Here is a 6,296-nt window from a genome sequence, read left to right as displayed (position 1 = left end):
ATTTTCCACCACTGCTATAGCCTATACAAAAAACGCAAACAAGGTATGTTGGGATAAAAAGAAAAATGAAAAGTGTAAACATTCATAAAAATGGTTTAGTGCAGCGGTCGTCAACTTGCATGATTTTTTCCATAACAATAACATTCTAAGTATGGAATGATGCATACGATTGTTTCTACATTGCGACTTTTATAAACATGTTACTTAACAAAGCAAAAATTACAAAAAATTTGAATCAGAATAAAAAAAATTTGCCAATATATTCAAATTACTCTGCGGTCCACCGGTTGGCGACCGCTGATATTGTTAGTGTTTTTAGTTCATATCTGCTTTATCCATAAGTACTACTCAAAAACTGTTAATAATACCAGGATATATTATTACAAAGAGAAAGTTATATATGTTTATACGTTCGCAATACAGCACAGTGAGGGTAATCGATTTCGTTAATATTTTGCTATATTTGAAATCGCACTTGAAAACTGCATAAAAATAAACAGCAAAAAAGCGATTTGACTGTATAGTTTTGTTTAAATTTTCAAATCATACTATAGTGTATCCGCACTAATCAAACTACAGTATGTTTATATAATTTGGAATTATATATTTTTCTGTAAACATCTACAATAAATCTTACTTTATTTGCTAACATAAAGTAATATTAAATAAACATTTTTAATATTTACATAATTATAATTGAACTTAGTAACAAAACTGAAATAAGTAGATAATGGTTTATCATTTAGTAATAAAGACAAAATTAATAATTGAATCTATTAAATAATTAATTAAATTCGCAATGAAGATCACAAAAAGTAAACAAAATTTAAATACATATTTTTAATCTAATTATTAAAATAAACATTTATCTGAAAATCTCAACATTATCAACGTTATCCAAAAAAGTAATTTTGTATTTTTTATATTTATTTTAATAATAAAGATTATAAAATGCCAGAAATAAATAATATTTAATGTTTTAGTTGTAAAATAAATGAACATAGTCATTTATTTCCATACTATTTTGAATGTATTTTTTTATGAATCTGTAATTTTGAAAAAAAAAATGTAAAGAGATTTTAATTGAATGATTTGTTAGAATACAAAATAATGTTCTGACAAATCAGACGGCTTAAAGAATTAGGAAAATTATAATTATTATCAATATAATTGTTAGATTATTAAATAATTTTGAATTTAGTATTTAAAATATGTTTTGTTTATTATATTAGATATTTTAATACTCTATATTTATGCTATATTTATGACTATAAGACGCACCCAAAATTCTAAATTGATTTATCTACTTAAAAATGTATATATTATAACGAGAAAAAGTTTCAAATCTATTTTTTTTTGACTTCATACCTTGTTAGGTATGTATTCTATTAATGTATTATATAATAATAACAGTAATACAAAACAAAAAGTAAGCAAAAAAATATAATAAAGGCAGAATATCTACAGTCGATAATTTTATTGGAGCCAATAAAAATTGTAAATAAAGAAATAATTTCAATTATTGACAATTGTTACAAATGCAATTGATCATACTTAGGCTCTTCCTCTTTATAATAATATTATAATATGGTTATATATTTTCATAAAATGTAGTAATTGCATAAAATTAGTTCGGTATAATATTTTGAAATGAAGGTTTCAGAGAATGAAGCCAAATTAATATTTTAATTGGATCAGAACGGAAAGTTACGAATTTGCTATTTAATTAATTCCTGCTGCGGGGATAATAAATGTTCCTCCCTTCAGATCGATCGGAAGATGTAGAACCATTCTAGCAGGAGGAGGCAGGAACAGAGAGGCGCAGAGGCCGAATCAATCAAATCAAAAAGGCCGAAGCGGAGGGCGGCGGTTGCACCCCCGCATTTCTGCATGGAGTGAGCGAGAATACACCCCGCCGCCCCCCGCAACTCGACGTTAGTTTCGCGTTACTTAACGCGCCTCGTAATTTCCTCCGCGAGTTTCCGATGCCTCCTCTTCTTCGTCCCCCCGCCCGGGAGAAGAGAGTTGATCCACGTTTCTACCGCCCCACAGCCGCTGCCGCCACCGCCTTCTCCTCATTCTACTTTTCCCCATTCCGCACCCACCGCCGACTTGGGTGGCAGAGGCTGCGGGGGTGGCAGACTTCAAGCAAAAGCGCCTTTCAAAATGGCTCCCGCATGCAAATTACATAGAAAACTTAAGACAGCGCGCGCGGATATTGAGTTAACACTTTGCGAATACGGTGCGCCGCGAATCGGATCCTTAAGGAGTCCCAGGACTAAGGACGAGATTCGCGACGCTGCGAACGTCGGCGGCTGCGGAGGCGGCGGAGGAGGCCCAGGCCCGGGCTCCTCGCTCGTTCTATAGGTATGTAAAACAGTTTCTGGGATGCCGAGCGCGCCAAGGAATACTGAATATATATATATATACACGTGCACATGCAAATAAGTATGTGTGTGTATATGTGCGGAGGAAGGATTTCAGTTTGGGTCATCGATCCCAGGTCCCATTGTTCACAGTTAACACACCAATGAACTTTTACATCTCTCCTAAAATATGGTTTCGAATACTTCCAAATTAATAGTTCCATACATACAATTTACAAGCCTCATCCTCGATTCATTTCATTTAGGTCTTAACTCATAAGTTATTGGTCACAGTATTATTATCCTGGTTTCCACCGTTTTTACAACTTTTTTTTTACGTAGATAAATAGATTTAGCGGGTTCTTCTTATAGTTTATAATAAGACAATATAAGACAATAAAATATATGTTGCATTACTTCTTTGTGCAATGATTACCTGATCAATTTGTAATAAATTTGAATACTTATTTTTATTTGCATCAATATACAAATAATTTGTCAGAAAAAAAAATTATTAATTTGATTTATAGTACAGTTATTTATGTATAATATATTGGAAACATTATATTATATTTAACTTCCAAATTTGAAATGAAACTAACTTTCTATTTATAAGTTTGGAAATGAAGAAAATGTATTTTAGGAGATTCGAAATGGCAAAGTTTTTTATGTTAGAATTAAAAGTTTATAATTAATTAAAAGTTATTATTTGTTTATTGTTTCGCTAATTAACTCGAATAATAACACAAATATATATGAATTATAAAAAAATAAATAAATCAAAACGATGTCAAGAAATATACAATATTAAATATGATCGTATTAGCTAGAAAATATATTTGAGTTTTTCATCTATTACATTTATAAATAAAGATGCAAATGCAAAATTATTTCATATAAATATTTTATAATTATATATTAGTATTTTTGTATTAGGTGTTGTACTCTTGGGAATATAATTATGCATCCTATAGTTACTTGTACAAATATACATTGTATGTATGATATATTGACCGCAGTCTTTCAACCGTTATAAACATAATTCAGTAATTAACATAACTTGTAGAGAAATTTATTAGCTAGTTTATAATTAATAATTATAAATTTTAGATTAATTTGAACTGCCGTAGCTTTGTTAGTTTAATAAAACATCCCATGTTTTAATTAATCAATTATATATACTTTACAAATTACTATTCAATTATAGTTCAGCGAGTAGTCCACTTTGTAATGGTATTCAAATCCTAGAAGAAAAAAAATCAGTAAAGATAATTATTGCCATCATTTATTTGTTATTTTTACAAATAAGAATAAAATAATAAAAGATACAAGTTTTTCTTTTCTATAAGTTCATTTAAATATAGAAAAATCAATGAAGTATGATTATTATTAATGTATAAAAAATGTATAATTAATATAAAAACGAATAAAAATACATAACTATAGAATATTAATTTATTTTTTTATTTTTCTCAAAAACAATATTTTTAAAAAGAATGTCTACAGATCTATTGCTCAAACATGTACCTGTTTGGATTCAAGCTATGAATTCATTTTCTTCTTCGTCGCTTTTTTCATCATCGCAGTCATCTTCTATTCTAATAATTTAGATACTATGTTGATAATATTTTTCCAGATAACTTAATGGTTTCACTTTTTAATGCTTTTAGCAGAAATACGCTAGACGTATTTGTTCAAACGTTCTGTGTAGTTAGTAAATACAAGAGAAATGTTACAAATCACTCTTGAATGTGTCTCTAAAGAATTTAACCTGATAACTAATTTAAGTTTTAAAAATGTTCAACACACGTAACTGAAATTCAAATATGCATTTTAAAGCCTGTTTCTATCATGACCGTTACACATTTGGATACAATCTTGATCATATTAGATAACTTGACGATTTCACTTTTTAAAGCTAGTGGCAAAAATACGCTAGACACCTTTGTCAAAACGTTCTGATAATTTAGTAAATAATACCTTAGTAAGTAATACCTTACAAATAATTTCAGTTTTCAAAATTTTCAATTCACGTAACTGAAATTCAAATATGATTTCACACGTTAAAGCCTCTTTCTATCACAACAATTAAACATTTTTATCTCTTTGGCAGTCAAGAATAAAACTTAATCGTATCTGGGAAACATCCAGAGATGATTTTGTGTCGAATTTTGTATGTATTTAATCAAATAAATAATTCATTTTTATATATTAAATCAAGGCTCAAAAACCTATCGCTCACTAGTTGAAATATTGTTGAATTGAAGAATAAGTAAATAGTTTATTTGGATGTAAAATATATTTTTTATAAACTGAAATTCAAATATGCATGTTAAAGCCAGATTCTATCATGACCGTTACACATTTGGATACAATCTTGATCATATTTGTACAGATAACTTGATGATTCACTTTTTAAAGCTAGTGGCAGAAATACGCTTGACACCTTTGTCAAAACGTTTTGTTAATTTAGTAAATAAAAGAGAAATGTTACAAATCTCGTTAGTGTTCTCTATTGAATACAGGATGTAATACCTTAAAACTAATTTCAGTTTTCAAAATTTTCAATTCACGTAACTGAAATTCAAATATGCTTTCACACGTTAAAGCCTCTTTCTATAACAACAATTAAATATTTTTATCTCTTTGGCAGTCAAGAATAAAACTTAATCGTATCTGATAAATAATTAATTTTTATATATACTAGTTGAATAACAAGTAAATAGTTTATTTGGATGTAAAATATATTTTTTATAAAATGATGCATGTGCCATTATAAATTCAAATTGGGTTTTATACTGGGTCCGAGGGCGGCTTAAGAGAGTTAGAACCTTTGCGACGGACACATAATGCCTATTGATTTTCGTCTGCGTGAAGTAATCGCGTTTGGGGCGGCGGCTTGCGAGTGGGGTGGGTGGAAAACCGGGAAAGGTGGGCGCCCGCACGTGGGCAAGGGGCGCCCGTAGTGGGGCGGCGGAGTTAGGTAGGGCATTTTTGAAGAGCGTCCCTCGCCCGCCGCCACCGCCGCTGCTGCCTGCCTGCTGCCCCGAGATAAGATAAGTTTAAGGGTTGCCGGAGAAAATCTATTGACGCGGAAAGACCCGCCTCGCGTATCCTAGGTAACGGGGGTGGCGGCCAATGGGAAATAAGTGTGTTCGCGTCTTACTTACTAAGGGGATGACTTTTTGACGAGCGGCGTGTTCTTAACGGAGGCTTAACCATAGAGACGAGTTTCGCGTGAGATAGTGTTCGCTGGATAGGGGGATGATTTTTATTTTATCAGAAAGCAGAGGGGCAAACCTCTTTCTAGCCGAAGGGTGACTTAGGAGGTGGTTACCGTCGGTCCCCACTCCACAAATATACATACATGCATGCATACACAAGGGGGTTGGTAAAAAAAGGGGTTGGGGCGGTTCCACCTCGTACCACCCTAAACACAGTGGCGTTACATTTTTATTAAAATTTTATTTTATTTTTATGCGTCTAGGATATTAATAATTTCTGAACATCATAAATATTGATTACGACGGAGGGATGATGATGCATATGGCGCGGTTAGAAAATAGAAGGCGGCTGGAATGGAGTAACGTTTTCTCAGCTTTACTCATTTTGCGGAGGGTGGTTGGTTGGTTAGGCAAAGGGGGTGCTGCGAAGAACATCGTGCACACTTTGTGTATGCGGACCAAACAGAGAGAACTTGAAGGATATGAAATGTTATATGCAAAGGATGAGGAAGTTCGAAATTAATTTCATTATGAAGTTTCGTAATTTAATCTGTCATGTGCCAAGAGTTGGGCCAAGAAAAGTGCCTAATTACGGGCGGAGCGGAGTTATCTGCCTCTGAACATCTCCACATGCACACGTACAGCACCCACATGCAAGAACACATGCACACTGACAGACAGATCCATCAGATCAGATGCAAGGATT

The sequence above is a fragment of the Nicrophorus vespilloides genome, unplaced genomic scaffold, assembly GCF_001412225.1.
Source record: "Nicrophorus vespilloides isolate i.1.1-1 unplaced genomic scaffold, Nicve_v1.0, whole genome shotgun sequence".
NCBI lineage: Eukaryota > Metazoa > Arthropoda > Insecta > Coleoptera > Silphidae > Nicrophorus > Nicrophorus vespilloides.
The sequence above is the reverse complement of the archived record's forward strand: the minus strand, read 5'-3'. Positions refer to the sequence as shown.